The sequence below is a fragment of the Panthera leo genome, chromosome B1, assembly GCF_018350215.1.
Source record: "Panthera leo isolate Ple1 chromosome B1, P.leo_Ple1_pat1.1, whole genome shotgun sequence".
In the NCBI taxonomy this organism is placed as follows: domain Eukaryota; kingdom Metazoa; phylum Chordata; class Mammalia; order Carnivora; family Felidae; genus Panthera; species Panthera leo.
Window position 1 is genome coordinate 47,838,488 of NC_056682.1, and position 18,924 is coordinate 47,857,411.

Consider the following 18,924-nt stretch of genomic DNA (forward strand, 5'->3'; position numbering starts at 1 on the left):
CTTGCCCAACCTCATCTTTCCCTAATATCAATCCGTCTGGCAACTATGATCAGTGTCTTCGGATGGACAGAGAGGCAGTAATCAAAGTCTGAGATACAGGATGTAAAAATCCCTGAGTGTTTAATGGAACTAGGACTAGAAAACAGGACTTTGGCCCAAGGCAAAACATTTCACTTCTTTGGGTCTTCCAAGTGAATTACTTTAATTTGATCAGAGATTCTAGAGCTAGGAGAATTTAGACCATCTGATCAAGTCTCATATTAGAAGAAGGGAAATCAAGATGCTAAAAGTTAATTTAAGTAATTCACATGAAATTATAAAACTAAAACGTATAAAGTAATAAGTTTGAGGATATAATGCCTTTTTTTGTTTCTTGCCTAAACTGGATTCCTCTTTTTGTAAGCTCATGCAAACCAAGAAGTAACTCATTCTCTTTCTTGTGTAACTTCACCAAACCAAACTTTGCATCAAGTGCTTTATATAAATTATATCTTGTTAAACCTCAAAACGGCCTTTCAAACTATTTCAATCTTCAACTAACTTATGAGGAAACCGAGTCACACGTTAAAAACCTGTTACTTTTTGCAAAAACAAGAATAGAATTCACATTTAGTTGGGATTTTTTTTTTTATCCTTAAATATACCTCTTAGCCCTTTCTCAAGTGGTTGCCACCTTATAGTTCTAATTTTTGAAATGTATAAATGCTTCTAGAAAAACCATTTGAAACAAATACTGGAAAAGTATGAAGCTAAAAAGTAGAGCTAATATGGAAGGTAATAGATAATGGACAAGAAAATCATAAATAAAGACAGCTCAAGGGGCCAGAACAATGACCAGAATCAACAGGGTGAAATGCTGACCCATAGGAAGAAGGCTGCATTTAGGTGGTTGCACAGCAGATGCACAAATGCTAGATAAGAAATGCTAGCATGACTGTTTGTCAGCCAAAAAGTACTGAGGGTTTATTATTTGCCGGGTGCATTTATACGCTCCAGAAAAACAGCACCTAATATTTACCGGAATTTATGCTTCAGTGGAGAGTGTAGGGGTGAAAAATGTGGTAACACATAGAACAAAAATCACATAAGCCAATTTCAGGAACTGATAAAAATGAGAAAATAGGGTCATGTGGTAACAAGTGACTAAGAGGGCCCCTACTGTAGCAAGAGCAATCGGGGAAGCCCTTTGATGAGGAGGTAGTGTTTGTCTTGAGTCCTGAAGAAGCAGCAGGAAGGTGTACAAAAATATGGAAGCAAGAGTACGGTTCAAGCAAAAGAAACAGCAGGGGCAGAGGCTCAAAGATGGAGAAAACTTTGGTATGTTCAAGGGACAGAAAGTATGCCAGTGTGGATGTCATATCATAAATAACTGAGAGAATAACTACAGATGAGTTTGGAGACACACAGAGGCTGGGTCATGTAGGGCCTTACAGACTATAGTGAGATTTTATTCCAGGCATAATGAAAAGCCATTGCAGGGTTTTAGACTATGAACATGCATGGGTTTACTTTTGAAAAGATCACTGTGGCTGCTTTGTGGAGAATGGTCTATAGGGAGATGAGAAAAGAAGCAGGGGGATATGTAAGCAGGCTTCTGCTTGAGTTTCATCAGGTGATGGTCTCTGGGACTGTACATAGCAGTAGAGATAGTGAGAAGTGGTTGAAATTTAGTAATGGTTTGGCAGAAGACCGAGTAGAACTTAACTAATATACTGGGTCTAGAACATGAAAGAAGAAAAGAATCAAGCATTACTAACTCCTAGATTTATAGCCTGAGCATTGAGGTGGTGATGGTAGTACCATTCCTTGAGGCTATGGGATAGTATGGACTGAGGTGCAAGATGGCAATTGATAGTTCGGCTTTAGTCATATTCAACTTGAGATGCCTATTAAATAGCCTAGTAGCAAGTATTCGGCTACATTAGTTGGCCACATTGGACTTGAGCCCTTGAGAAATGTTTGAATGGAAATATGGAAAGTTCTGAAGAATACATCTAGTACTGGAAACAATGAGATTGGCTGCAATCATTTAGTGAGAGAGTATAGATAAGGAGGGTCAGAAGGCTGAGAGCCGAGGCCAGAGTCCTATGGCAATTCTAACAATTAGAGATTTCATAGATAACATGGAGCTCTGAAGACTGAAAAGTGCGGTTGGTGAAGAAAGAGGAAAACCAGGAGAGCACTGTGTCCTGGAAGAAAAAAAAAAAAAAAAAAAAATGCATTTCAGGATGGATGGAATCATCAATCACATGAAATACTGTAGAGGACAATAGCACTATGATGGAAAACTAACCATTATTAATGGGAAAATGTGTATTAATGGTGTTTAGAACTGTGCACAAGGAATGACAAAGCCTAAATTCCAACTGCAAGGAGTATGGGTAAGAAACAAAATGTGAGCTGAGTATGTGGAAAACACAAATTTAAGGGACTCATGATTGAAGCAGAGCAATTCAAGGTTATATGAGGGTAAGGGACAATATTTTAAAAGATATTTTAAAAAGATATTTTGAAGGAATCAGTAAAGAATGGAAATTTGATGATTTGGGAGAGAAAGACTTTAATTTCAGAAGTTGAATCCTTAAGATGGTAATAGTGGATGGAATTTCTGGCACAATTTAACTTGGTCTTATGTAAGGGCATTGTTTATCTAAAAAAAGGGAAACTACAAAGATACTAGAATAAGGGAAACACCACAGTAGGGTGGTGGAATTTGCAGTCAAGATGAATAATTTTCATCAAAGTCCATTTATTGCAAGGTTATCAGGTAAGACAGTATGCAAGGAGTGGGCATTGAACATTTGAGAAGTCATGGAACTGTCACTTTGGAAAGTAGGTAAATTTAATAGGAAAATTTAGCAGAGTTGTCTGTCACTATTGAGATTCCTTTTGATAGAGCAGACATAAATTTAAAGTAAGTCCAATCAGTGAATTTTCTCTGATCATTGAGCTTCTCATTCATAGGTGCAAAATAAAAGGATGGTTGACCTAATCAGGGTTGGGATATTCCAGATGAGTAGATAGAGGACAGAGAATTTAGAAGGTGTGAAAGAGAACCCAGGGCCGAAATAGAGAATCTAGGTTTCCAGGGAAAATGAGGACTGGTATGATTGATGGATAGTGCAAAAGTGTTAGAATAAAAATTGCAGGTTTTCATGAGTTTGGAGAATTGTTGGAATAAAAATATTACAGCAAGCTGGAAGAAGAGAAGTTGATAATCAGAGATTATTGAAAGGTTTGAAACTAACATTCTGGAAGTAATATAGTGTAGGCAATGGTCATGAGTCCAAGAGGAATTCAAAGAAATGTGGGAAGCAAGTAGATGAAGGTTCTAGGAATTTTGGGGTTGGATGTATTATTTATTTGCATGAGGAAATCTCAAAATGTCATAGTTATGGAGAGGGAAACAAGAACTGGATACTCTTATGAATAATGGGAGAAACAAGGTATCAGTAGTTGACAATATGGAAGTGAAAGCTAAAAAAAATCTAGTGAGTTGAACCTGAAAAAAGCTAGTATTTAAAAAAAAATTTTTTTTAATGTTTATTTATTTTTGAGACAGAGAGAGACAGAGCATGAATAGGGGAGGGTCAGAGAGAGAGGGAGACACAGAATCGGAAGCAGGCTCCAGGCTCCAAGCTGTCAGCACAGAGCCAGCTCCCTTTTACTGAGAGAATTCAAATAGAAGCAAAACAATAATTTATCAAAAATAGAATCATAAAGCTTGAAAGAACTTCAGGGATCAATTTAATGTACTATTTCAACCTCATCTTTTTATAAGTGTGGAATCTAAGGTCTAGAAAAATTGAGATCTATCTAGTTCTCTATAGCTTATTAAAGCCAGCAGTGGGAATGCAAGCTGCCTTAGGGCATTGTCCACATATCTTTTCTAATTGTAGAAGTGGTACCTGCTTGGGTTTATAGGACTCTGTCTTGTTTAAATTCTAAACCTAACAACTCCATACTTTGAACTCATTCTTTTTCTTTTTTTTTTTTTGTTTATATCCAGAATTTTATAGTTAATTAATTTTACATGGAAGTGAAGTGAATCATGACTCTAGATTTGCATATTTACAAATTGAAAAAAAAATGCAAAAACAAATCTGCCTGAAAACAGCTTATGACAACCTGTTATTTACTGACAAAGAAGTAACTTTTTTTTGGCAGGTGAAACAAATTAAATGGCATCCACCTTCTTGTTGTGTATAACAGGATCCTCCCCCTGGGCTTGAGAATACAATTTTGCCAATGGTAGAGAAAGGAAATAACATTTGCAGAATGTCTACTTGGTAAGTGTTTCATATATGTAATCACATCTACTGTCATTTAATCTGCACAATATCTCTGTGAAATGGGATAGTATAGCCATTTTACAGATGAGGAAATTGTATCTCACAATGGTTTAGTGCTGTGTTTAAAGCCCTATAGTTAATATATGGTAAAACAAGATTTGAAATTAGGTCTGAGTTAGGGTACCAACTGTTCCAATTTGCTCGGGACTCAGGAGCCTCCCAGAACATGGGACTTTCAGTGTTAAAGTCCCAGGCAAACAGAGATGATTGCTCACCTTAGTCTAATATCCAGGGAAAGGAGAAGAGAGTTCTTTCCCAAGCTCATCAAACACCAGTGACTCAACTGGGGGTGAAACTGGAGTGGGAGGCAGACATAGGTTGTGATATAGCATGTTAAGACATGGATTTCTGGATCCGTTCTGTGCGATTTTGATTGAATGGGTCTGGAATCTTAAATTGTCTGATATATGTGGTCCATAAGTTATGTTTTTAGAAACAGTATTTTAGAATAAAAGATTAGGCCTTCCAAGCAATCTATCCTTTATACTCTTAAAGCATCCTACTATGTCTAGAGGAGCCTGGACACCTGTATTTGCTGGCATCATTAGTAATGATTTAAAAATCATCAACATCATGGAAGCCTCTGTTCGAGCTGTGTTTGGCAGTTAAGTGGATAAATGTAGCCTTCTCCTTAAGAAAAGATGGGAGTCATTCTATGGTCTTTGTATTCTGTGGTCTTTATCCCATCTGAGGGATATTGGATATGCACAAAAGCCATTAATCAGGTATCTGAATGATCCCTTTGGGCCAGTAGTTCTTAAACCTCATGTGTATAAGAAGCACATTGGGGATCGAATACAGCATGCACAGTCCTGTGTTGTCATTCTGAGTCTGACTTAATTGGTCCAAGGTAAGACCTCGTGTGATGGTTCATTTATGTGCCAGTTTGACTCGGCCCAGGGTGCTGGGTGTATCTGTGAGAGTGTTTCTGAATGAGATGAGTATTTGAATCGGTAGCCTAATTAAAGTAGGTTGCCCTCCCCAATGGAGGTTGGCATCATCCAGTCCACTGAGGGCTTGAATAGAACAAGAATGCAGAGGAAGGGCAAATGGAATGAACTCTTTACTGGTTGCATGGGCTAAGACATCAATCTTCTGCCCTTGAACTGGGCTTACATCACCAGCATTCCCAGGTCTCAGTCCTTTAGACTCAAGCTGAAATTTACACCATTGGCTTTCCTGGGTCTCCAGCTTGCAGATGGCAGATTATGGGACTTCTCAGCCACATTAAATCCACAATAAATAACATGAGGAAATTTATTATAATAAATCCTATGTGTATATATATATACATATATGTGTGTGTGTGTGTGTGTATCTCTATCCATCAATCATTTATCTATATCGTATTTGTTCTGTTCCTCTAGAGAACCTTGATTAATACATCCAAGAACATATATTTTACATGCCCCTTCCCCCAACTGGTTAACTCTGACACTTTCTTGATTATCTGATGTAAACTATAATCTTATGTTCATTCTCTTCTTATTCCGTACTTAATGTGATACTAGACACTGATTGGTGGAGGGGGGTTGGATAATACCTAATTTTATAACAGTAGACTATAAACTAAAGACATTTTTAAACTAGATGACAATAGATTTAATCATATACTTTTTTGTGGATATATCCAAACATATATTTTTGTTGGATATATATATATTTTTTCTGGTGGCAAAATCCATTTTTAAACTGTCCTCAGAGAAAAGCATCTGGATGGGAAAAGATTTTAGATTAGGCATTTTACGGATTTCTTCTCCTTGTCATTCATATTTCAGTGCTAATTTTCTAAAGTCTTTTACACAAAACAGTTTCAAATTCCGTACAAGGCAAATTGGGCAAATTCCCTTTCAGAATTGCAGTTGTGTTGACACACGGTAATCTTATTAGCAATAAAAGGATATTACCTATAATTGAATAGCTCTGCAATTAGCAAATTTCAGAGCCAGGGAACACCATCATTCTTCAGTTTTACATTTGTTTTTACCCACAGCAGGAAATGTTTGAATTACCAACAAAACTATTAGCATGTTCTTGCTCTACGAAATGAAAAAAATGACTTAATAAAAAACTGCTTCAACCAGAATAAATATTAACTACAGTTCATGCAGATAAGCTTAACTTTAACAATTAGGGTTGTGCTGCACTCATGCCTTGGTAAATAATGTGTATACTCCTTTCAAGCAACATAACATCTATGTCACCCCCAAATCTGATTGGGTAAAATTCTGTGCTGATAATAAAGGCCAGGTCTCCATTTATTTAAACAAATATATATGTAGGGAAAATAATTAAAGTATTCATCGTGGGAAGTTATATTTGGTATCTTCACGACAGCTGTATAATTGGGTCATTCTAATATTATAATGCAAACACATACACATACAAATACACACACACACACACACACACACACACACACACACACACACATTTCTTTTAAAATGGATTTAGTTATGTTCCAGGGCTCAACATCACCCATGGAACAAATTACATTAAAATTACAATTAACTTCCGCTCAACTGTCAGCAGAAATCGATGTTGCTGTGTACATACTGCCTCTTCCCCACTTTTATTAAGCCCCTTTCAATTATGAGGGAACATAAATTGGAAGGATGTCGCTATGTCATCTACAGTATTAAAATGTACGAGGAACATTGACCCTGGCCTCTAGAGATTATGTGAAAAGCCATTTATATGCACAGCTGTACAAATTGCCTGAGTTTAATGCTAAATTCCGTGGAAAATCATCTTTGCTACTCTGCATCTGAGGAAGGACAAGGTTTAAATATTTAATGTGTTCCCTTACCAGACAAGCCCAGTCAGCAGTGAAGTAGTGAGCCGGCCAGTACAGAGAGCTCCTTTTGGGAATGACAGGTTTTGCCTTTAAATGCAAGGGGTGACCTGAGTTCACACTTTGCTGGAAATAGCAGCCAAGGGAAGAGCCAGCAGAGTTAGTATGCCTTGCCCTCACCGATGTCATCTTCCAGAAAACTACTCTCAGATTGATTCCTGGATTCTGTCTCCAGTCCATTCTTGAACATTGGTTGTAACAGCATCCCTTCACCTCTATCAGACCTTTCTTCATAGACACTGACTGGTCTTGAAAACATATTTTGGACACATTATTGAAAGAGCTGCTCTTCAAATTAAAAAGACAAACAAACAAACAAACAAAAAAACCAAATGAACCTAGCCATAGATGGAAATCTTATGTCAGAATGTAGCTATCAGAGTGACTGCTGTGCTTCAACCCCACTTGACCATTTACTGGCTCTGTGAATTTACTTACTTCCATGTTCCTTTGCTTTCCCATATGCAAAAATTAGGAAAATAGCTTTTATATTTAGAAAGTAAAGATAATCATAACATCTCCATAGGATTGTCGTGAAGTAAAAGGCTTAATAACAAGGTTTTCTTATTAAAAGAAAAAGTCAGCTATTTTCAAGAGACATTGTAACTTAAGTCGTGACTTGCTTTCAAATTACCACACACAATCTTCTTTATATTGAGCTGAAATCTCTCTCCTTATCATCTTTAAATCTTGCCTTGTTGAGGACTCTCCAAAGATAAAATTACATGCCTCAGGAGCTAGTGAGGCTCCTGTCATAGAAGGTGTTCAAACAGAAGCTGGCAGTCATGTTGCAGAGAGTACTTAAGCTTTAAAGGTATAGTTGCACCAGGTCAACTCCCAACTGGAAGGGTAGAAGGAGATAAGAAATACGAAGTGGGGTGGATAGTGCAAAAGAACATGGTAACAGAATCACTATGGAATATTTTCAAAATATACATATGAAGGCCTCATCTTGATGGATAGGGAGAAGCTTGCAGGACTTAGAAGACAAACTAGCCCTCTTTTCCAACCCTGTTTTGGAAATTACTAGACCAATGGTAATTTGGAATTATTCAGGCTGAGTGACATTTTGAGTTAGGACTGGAGATGTTTATCTAGATTGGTGAGTCTCAACCCTGTACACATTAGAGTCACCTGGGGAGCTTTTCAAAAGTACTAATGATCAAGCCTCCCCCCCCCCCCAGATCAGTTAAATCAAAATCTCTGGGAGATGGGCCAGGGCATTGAAGCTTTTAAAAAGCTCCCTGGGTAATTCTAATGTGCAGCCTAAGTTGAGAACCAATGATCTATAGATACTTACCTAGATAACCTTAAATGTTCTTTTTTAATCTGCAAATCTATGACTTGTAGCATCTCAAACTAAGCAAACACAAATCTCCAAAATAATAATTATTGTGTAGATTGGATATGTATCAAGAGGCATCCTAATGATAATAATAATAGCAAATAATATCAGTTTTCATTTGTATAGTGAATAAGCTCAGCCAACTCTCTAAATACCCACAGTGGCTGTAGTTTAGAAAATTTAACTGTCTTGAGCAAGATTCCATAGTTGATTAGAGGTCAAACTGGGACTCAAGTCCGGTTCTTCACATTCTCCCATTAGTTCTGTTTCTGCTCTATCACCATCAGCTAGTTTCTCAGGTCCTCTAGTGCCTAATTCTGTTTGCATTAACAGACCATGCTCTGTCTTCTTTAAAGTATTCCACAGAAGTTCAGCTATCGGTTATGACTCTAAGCCAATCTCTGGCTTCTAATTGGTACTTCCAGACCGAAGACACTTTGTGTTTGCTTTTGATGACAGATCGTGGTCTCAGAGGACTGGTGACTACTTAGAATTCCGTGAATCAAGGATGTGATTACCCTCATGGCAATTACATATGAAATAATTCTTGATGTAATAAAATAATCAACTTACCTTTAAAAAACAAAATCAAGAGGCAACATTACCTCTTACTCCGACATACACAGATCAGATTTTTTTGTTAAACGTAAAGGGTAATGAGTATTTTACTAGCCAAGCCATGGTACCAAAATTGAGTTGGGCATTTTAGTTACTTGCATCAGTGATTAAAGTAGTTAGAACCCTTAAAAACTTATCTAACTTCCACTTCCAGGAAGATGAAGTAGATGTACTTTTCCTTATTTCTCCAAGTAAGTACAGCTAAAAAAAACCCTTGCTCATATATAGAACAAATAGAGAAGGGGAGGGATACCAGCAAGGGGAATCAGGACCTGAAGAAAGATAAATGGTGAATTTCTGGGCTTTCGTTTTGCCTCATATATCCCAGCTAGAGAAGCCAGCAACTGGAAATGTCAACAGACACAGACCAAAACAGACAAAACAAGGCCTAATCTGTCTAGTCAAAGGACCATGAATTGGGCAGCCAAGCAAGACAAGAAACTTTGATATAATAACTGCTCTGCTCTAGCCAAATACCACAGGAAACAAAGCTGTGACCCTAATCCCACCCACACCAGAAATGTCACATGGAGAGTCTAAACTTCTACCCTCACTGAACTGTAATGAGGCATCCCAAATACTCTCCTAAATGATGTCAGAAAAGCAAAACATGGAGATGGAACTTTGATCCCCACTAGATGGTAACAAGGGCCCCACTGCTGCAGTGTCAGTGGATACCACATGGGGAGCCTGGACATCTGCCCTCACAGAACAGTGACAAGATGACCTTCACCTTTTTGCTCAGATATTGTTAGAGGAGGAAGGACCTCCCTACCATACAGCAGTAACAAGGCTACACCTTCCAATGATCTCAGTGGAGGCCATGTTAGGGAGCTGTAAGGAGGCAATCCTACCCTCAAACAAATACCAATGGAGGGCTAATGGAGAGCTAGCACCCTGACCCTAACTAACAATAATGAAAAGTATCCCCTCAGGTATCAGTAGAAGCCAATAGGGAAACACTGACTTCTGCTTCTACCTGGCAATGAATATGCATCCTCCCCTGCCCCCATGAGAGCAGTGCCAGTGGAAGCTAACTAAAACAGAAGCTTTAAATAAGATCCAGAGTCTTAGAACATAATAAGAATTTTAAAAATGTCCAAGTTTCAATTGAAAATAACTCATCATATCAAGACCCAAGAAAATCTCAAACTTAAAAAGAAAATCAGTAGAGCTGTGTTAGTTTGCTAGGGCTGCCATAATAAATACCACAGACTGGGTGGCTAAACAGAGATTTATTTCCTCAATTCTAGAGGCTGAAAGTCCAAAAATAAAGGTGTCAGTAGGGTTGTCTTCATTCTGAGGCACTGGGAATTATGGCTTCCACCTATGAAGTCTGAGGAAAGGGGAGAACACAATTCAGCCCATAATAGATGCCCATTCTGACATGACAAAAACGTTAGAATTATTTGACAAAGATGTAAAGGAGCCACCATAAAAGTGCTTTAGTGAGCAATTATAAACACACTTGGAACAGAAAAATCAGAAAACATCAGCCAAGATATGGAAGATAATGAGGAAAAACAAATTTTAGAACTGAAAAAACATAAAAACTGAAATTAAAAATTCAGTGAATGGTATGAAAAGATGCTCAACGTCGCTCCTTATCAGGGAAATACAAATCAAAACCACACTCAGATATCACCTCACGCCAGTCAGAGTGGCCAAAATGAACAAATCAGGAGACTATAGATGCTAGAGAGGATGTGGAGAAACGGGAACCCTCTTGCACTGTTGGTGGGAATGCAAATTGGTGCAGCCGCTCTGGAAAACAGTGTGGAGGTTCCTCAGAAAATTAAAAACAGACCTACCCTATGATCCAGCAATAGCACTGCTAGGACTTTACCCAAGGGATACAGGAGTACTGATGCATAGGGTCACTTGTACCCCAATGTTTATAGCAGCACTCTCAACAATAGCCAAATTATGGAAAGAGCCTAAATGTCCATCAACTGATGAATGGATAAAGAAATTGTGGTTTATATACACAATGGAGTACTACATGGCAATGAGAAAGAATGAAATATGGCCCTTTGTAGCAACATGGATGGAACTGGAGAGTGTGATGCTAAGTGAAATAAGCCATACAGAGAAAGACAGATACCATATGTTTTCACTCTTATGTGGATCCGAGAAACTTAACAGAAACCCATGGGGGAGGGTAAGGGGAAAAAAAAAGGAGGTTAGAGTGGGAGAGAGCCAAAGCATAAGAGACTCTTAAAAACTGAGAACAAACTGAGGGTTGATGGGGGGTGGGAGGGAGGGGAGGGTGGGTGATGGGTATTGAGGAGGGCACCTTTTGGGATGAGCCCTGGGTGTTGTATGGAAACCAATTTGACAATAAATTTCATATATTGAAAAAAAAATTCAGTGAATGGGATCCACAGCAGAATAGAGAAACAGTAGAAAGAATCACTGAACCAAAAGATGGAACAATAGAAACTACACGATTTGAACAACAATGAGTATTTAAAACAAAAACAATAACAAAACTACAGAGCTTCAGGGACCTGTGAAACTATGACAAAGATTATAACTCATGTCATCAAAGTCCAAGAAGGAGAGACAAAAAAAGAGTGTGGTTCAAAAGAAAGACTCAAAGACAACGGCTAAAAGCATTCCAAATATGGCAAAAGATTAGAGCTACAGATTAGAGAAGGTGAGCACAGCCCAAACAGGAATAGCCGAAAGAAATCCACACCAAGACACATTAGAGTCCAATCTCCAAGGACTAAAAATAAATTTAAAATCTCAAAAGCAATATAGGAGAAAAAAAATAATACATGATAGTGAATTTCTTAGGTAAATCCATGGTGGGCAAAAGGAAGTGGCAAGACATGTTTTAACTACTGAAAGGAAAGAACTGTCAACTTTGAACCCTATATCCAGTGAAAATACCCTTCAGAAATGAAAGGAAAATCAAGGCATTTTCAGATGAAGGGAAATGTTAAGAATTTGTCACCAGCAGATCTGTTTCAAAAGAGTAGCTAAAAAAACTGGGAAGGAAGAAAAAGAAAAGAATTTTGGAATATCAAGAAGGAAGGAAAAACATGGTAAGCAAAACTATTTCTTCTCTGGGGTTTTCTCGATTATGTTTGACAACTGAAGCAAAAATTTGCAGTAATGTTTAATGTGGTTCTAAATGTATGTAGAGGAAATATTTAAGACAATGATATTATGAACGAGGAAGGGTAAAAGTTTTCTATACTCCATTTAAACTCGTAAAATGGTGATACCAGTAAACTCTGATGTTACGTGTATATAATGTCTACAGAAAGCATTAAAAAAGATACGCAAAGAGATATAATCAACACCTCTTTTTCAATAAATTATAGAATGACTAGACTGGAAGTCAGCAAGGATGTGGAAAAACTCAACAATACCATCCACCTACAGAATTTAATCAACATTTATCCCACTCCCTCAACAGTAGCAAAATACACATTCTTTCAAATGCTCACAGAATATATGCAAAAATAGAGCATATCTTAGGCATAAAACAAACCTCAATAATTTTTAAAGAATTTATACCATACAGATGTTTTCTTTGAAAACAATGGCAACAAACTGCATGTCAAGAATTAAAATATAACAGGAAAATCTCCAATCACTTGGAAACTAAATAATATACTTCTAAATAATACATGTGTCAAAGAGAAGGCCTCAAAAGTAATAAAAAAAATGCACTGAATTGAGTGAAAATGAAAATAGAATATATCAAAATTTATAGAACATAGTTAAAACATACAAGAGGGAAATTTGTAGCAGGTTAGGCACACATTAGAAAAGAGGAAGACTCAAATCAAAAATCTAAGTTCTTATGTAAAGAATTTAGAAAAATAAAAGCAAAATAAACTAAAAGAAGCTTAAGGAAGGAAATAATATAGATAAGAGCAGAATTCAATGTAATTGAACAGGAAAACAATGAAGAAAATCAATGAAGAAGAGAACTGAGTTTTTGAAAAGATAGATACAATTGACAAACTGCCAGCAAGACGGATTTTTTTTTTAAAGATACAAATTACCAGCATCAGGAATGATACAGAACATATTACTGCAGACATTGCAGATATCAGGGGATATCACTACAGGCATTGCAGGTGTCCAAAAGATAATACGGAATAACTTCACACATTTGAATTTGACAACAAAGATGAAGTAGATCAATTCCTCAAAATCTACTACAACTCCTATAACTAGGAAGGAAATTGAATTCATAATTTCGAGATATTCTCCAAATGTAATCTCCAGGCCCAGATGGTTTCACTGAGAATTGTGCCAAATGTTTAAAGGAGAACTATACCAATTCTAAACAATCTCTTCCCAAAAAATGGAAGGGAAAATTCCCTAATTCATTTTATAAAGCTAGTATAGGACACTATTTTTTTAAGTTTATTTATTTATTTTGAGAGAGAGAGATAGAGAACACGAGCAGGGAAGGAGCAGAAAGAGAGGGAAAGAGAAAATCCCAAGCAGATTCTGCACAGCATGGCATCCGACATGGGGCTCAATCCCACGACGGTGAGATCATGACCTGACCTCATATCGAGAGTTAGATGCTCGAAAGACTGAGCCACCTAGGCATCAATAGGACACTATTAAGCTATTTTAGGACACAAGATAAACTTGCAAAAATCAATTGTATTTTTTATACTACCATGTGTACTTGTACACTGAAATTAAAAATATAACATCATTATAATCACTCAAAAATACTTAACCGTAAATCTAGAAAAATATATATACCACTTCTATACTATGAAATGCTGATAAGAGAAATCAAACAATATCCAAATATATAATGTATTTATGGATTAGGAGACTCAATATAATAAAGATGTCAACTTTCTCCAAATTGATATAGAAGTTTAATAAAATTCCTATCAAAATCTCAGATTTTTTTGTAAATATGGAGATTATTTTAAAATTTATATGAAAAAGCAAAAGAACTAGAATAGCTTTGAAAAAGAAGAATCAAGTTGGAAGAATCAATCCAGTTTCAAGACTTTTTTATATATATCTAATAATCAAGACTATGTGTTATTAGTGAACACACAGACGCAAAGATTAGAAGAGAATAGAACAGACCAAAGAAATAGACTCACACATATATATCCCATTGATCATCAGCAATGATGCAAAGAATTTCAATGGAGGAAAAGTAGCCTTTTCAAAACATGGTGTTGGAGTATTTGGACATCTGTAGACAAAAATATTAACCTCAACCCAAGTCTCATATCTAATTCAAAGATTAAACTAAAAGTGGATCATGGATTCAAATATAAAATGTTATCCTATAAACTATATGAAACTATCAAAACATAAGGGAACAAAACATAAGAGAAAGTATTTGGATCAGTGGCAAGGCAAAGAGTTCTTAGAGTAGACATCAAAAGCACAATTCACAAACAAAAAAAAAATGACGTTGGATTTCGTAAAAATTAAAAAACTTTTGCTTGGCAAAAAACACTGTTAAAGGAATGAAAAGCCAAGGTGCACTTTGGAAGAAAATATCTGCCAACTACATTTCCAATGAAGACCAACATCTAGTATATATAAAGAGCTGTCAAAACTCAACAGTAAAAAGCAAACAATCCAATTAGACTATGTGGGAAAGATATGAACAGACATTTCACTAAAGAGAATATACAGAAATTAATGGCTAATAAGCACGTGAAAAGATGCTCATTGTTAGTATCCATGAGATAAATACAAATTAAAACCATAAAAAGCTATCATTACACACTTATCAAAATAGCTAAAATAAAAAATGGTGACAACAGCAAATTGGAGAAACTAGATCACAATCTCTGATACATTGCTAGTAGGAATGTAATATGGCACAGCCAGTCTAGAAAACTGTTTGGCTTTTTCTTAAACAATTAAATATGCAGTTATAACTTGAGCTAGAAATTACACCCCTAGGCATTTTTCCCAGATAAAAGCTAGCATTCACACAAAAATCTGTACATGAACCTTCCTATATAGCAGCTTTATTTGTAATCACCCTAACCTGGAAATGACCCAGATATCTTTTAAAGGGTGAATGTTTAGGGCACCTGAGTGGCTCAGTCGGTTGAGCATCGGACTCTTTATTTTGGCTCAGGTCATGATCCCAGGGTCACAGGATCTCTGAGCATCGGACTCTATATTTTGGCTCAGGTCATGATTCCAGGGTCACAGGATCTCTGTGCTGAGTGTGGACCTGCTTAAGATTCTCTCTCTCTCTCTGCCCCCTCCCCTGCTTGCATGTGCTCTCTTGCCAAAAAAAAAAAAAAAAAAAAAAAAAAAAAAAGGGTGAATGGTTAATGAGACTGTAATACATTAATGCCACAGAATACTACTCAGAAGTGAAAAGGAACAAGCTATTGGTACACACACCTGGATGAAACGCCAGAGATTTATGCTTAATAAAAAAAGCAATCCCCAAAGTTTCCATACTATAGGACTACATTATGTAACATTCCCCAATGTATATAATTTTAAGTAATGGAGAACAGATCAGTGGTTGCTATGGGTTATGAAGGTGGTGAGATGGGAAGAAAGTGGATATGGCTTTAAAATGCAATAGGAAATGGGTGCCTGGGTAGCTCAGTTCGTTAAACGTCTGACTTCAGCTCAGGTCATGATCTGGCAGTCCGTGAGTTCAAGCCCCACATCGGGCTCTGTGCTGACAGCTCAGAGCCTGGAGGCTCCTTCAGATTCTGTGTCTCCTTCTCTCTCTGCCTGCATCTCTCTCTCTCTCTCTCTCTCTCTCTCAAAAATAAATAAACATTAAAAAAAAGGCAACAGGAAGGATCTTTGTGATGATAGAAATGTTCTGAATCTTGACTGTATCAATATTGATATCCTGGTTTGTGATTTTATTACAGTTTTGTGATGTTACTTATCATTGGGGAAACTTCTTAAAGGGTACATAATGTCTCTTTGTATGATCTCTGACAACAGCATATAAACCTACAACAATCTCAAAATAAATAGCTTAATTGAATAATATACCTCTTTCTTCAATTTGAGCTTCATAATGAATTAGTCAACTTTTACTTTATAATTTATTTACTGTTTAATGTTTTAGAACCAATTAAGATATGAAAACTTCTGTAGTAATTACTGTATCTTTCCCAGTATTTGGCAGCCTGGGATGAAATGCCTTCATGTTTAATGGGTCTTGGGGGATTACAAGAACTATTTAACACCACTCAATAAACAAACAAACAAACAAACAAACAAACACACTACTCAGGTTACAGCCATATCTTTTTCTAGTGGGAATTCTCACTCTTTCCCTCCAGTATTAAGTCTTATAATCCTACTAACAGATTGCAAAAATGTCAAGTGTTCACACTGATATTCACTGAGCTCATATTATAATTAAAGAACTGAAGTTGGTTCTGTGACCTTCGAAAGAAGGACCATATTGAGATCCATTCAGAACCTACACGAAATCAATAAAATTTTCTAGGCTACCATAATGTTCAGGGTTCTATTTTTATGCGTTCTGTTTCTGTAAAAACATAATGGTATTAAGAGTTAATATTTATTGCAATATTTCTGTATGTCAAGGACTATTTTAATTGCTTTACAAGTATTAATCATTCAACCCCACAGCAACTCTAAGTATGGAACTATTTTTATAAACATTTTACAGTTAATGAAACTGAGTCATAGAGGGGTTACTTAACTTGCCTAAGATCATATAATTAATGTATAAAGCTTAATTATAATCCAGGGCTGTTTGGTTCCAAAGAGTACATTATTAACCATTAATATTATATAATATTTAACAAATATAGGCTCTTTGCCATAGGAATCAAAAGGCAATCTTGGAAGGTCATTATAAGCTGTTATAGTGATATTACTAATCAGTCTGTTGCATATATGCTATCTGAAATCAGTCACACTAGTAAGGAGTATGAAAACCTTAGAATAAAAGAAGCAAAAAGAACCTTGGCTTTCTCATTGGTAATATGAATGAATAACAATATATAACCAAGCTCCAAGTGGTTAATAACTTGGGAAATTGGTGGTCAAACTGGAACTCAACATGGGTCTCCTCTGTTCCTAACACGTTTCTGTTACCCCAGTATTCCTCCCTTAAGAAAGGAAATTTGATCTAGTGAAACAATGTTATGACCTCTGCCACTGGACATTCCAGCTTGTCCCTTAAAGCTTCAAGGTTATCAGAGCTGAAAGGTGATCTATACATACGCTAGGAAAAAAGAGTATCCCCTTTTATGATACAATGTTAGAAGGGTTTCAGGATAGCACAATTTTGCCCCAGTGTGATACAAAGATTAGGAAAAAAAAGGCCATTTAATTTGTCCTTAACCTGTGTCTATCTCTAATACCATGATATATTTAGGGGACAGGGCAAGCAATGGATGATTTCTCTCTTCCCTCAGATAAATTTGTCCAAGAGGCTTTGAGGGCCTCATCGGAAGGAGCTTCTGCTGGTCTGCTCCTTCAGTGTTCCCACCATGCCCAGACATGCTGATTATCAGAGTTGATATTGCTACTGTCATCTTTAAGTCTAAAAGATGAATATGTGCTGGGCGCCATGCAAAGGCTACTTATCTGTCTGTTTTGCCAATTATTTACAAAACTAAAAGTTCTAACATTTGACTTACACCCTTCTAAGTTTTTATGACCCTTATAAAAATCTAAGGAAGAAGCACAACACAAACTTATGTTCAGTTATATATGTATATATACATATATAGATATGGATATCATAGAGTCATATATATGTGGTATATATATATGATATATATATATATGATATATATATATATCATATATATATAAAATTTCCTCTCAGGTACATTTTATTTATTGTGTAAAATATTAATATGTTGAACTGAATTTTGTTTTGTTAAGCAACAAAAAAGTCAAGAACTCAGTGATCCAAGCAAAATTTATAATGAAATTTTTACATAATGAAATCTGTGAGTCTGGGAGACAGTGATTTGCAGAGATAGGGTATGATACATCTTGTGCTGTGGGTTTTTTTTCCTTTTATGCATGGGTCTATGTACAAGCAGATACAAGTTCATTGTTCTGCATATCAGATAGGAGTTTCTTGCAGAATGCATTCTGATTAAAATGAAATGTTGAACTGACAGTGAATGAGCTACCCAAATAATCTTCACTGGTTTCTCTTAGAACTTAAGAGTTCTGTTTACTCAGTGCCTAAGCTTATTGACATCATAATAAAGATCCATTTCAATTTTTCAAAGCCTCTCTGAGAAGGCTCACCCACCATCTTCAGCTCTGTAATGACATGTTGCTCAGTGCAACTAGTGAACCGTGGAAGAATGGACCCTGATGAAGATCCATCCTGAATCAGCGTGATTGTGCAGGTCAGTATCAAGCTTTGATGACAGGTGCAAAGATCAGATTGGCCATGCAATAGGCCTGGTCACTGGTCAAACATGAACAGAGCACCACAACTCAACCCGAACCATAAAACTGTTAAAACTTTGCCAAGCTTCTCTCTGACCCTGGCTTTCTACAAGATAGAGCAGCTTGTAGGGTTTGGAAGGAACAGCTGGAAAGGCTTGTGATCATCAGATGATGAGCCTTCACTGTCTAGGGCAAGATTAGACTGGTGGGATGTCAGAATGACTAGGTGGTCTCCCTTGAGAATGCCTGCCTTATCATGAAATTCTGGAGTAGTTATTTAATTAAATGCAATTATAACAAAGAACCAGGGAACCCATAGAGGGAAATGTGTCTGAGTTATAATATCATCATGC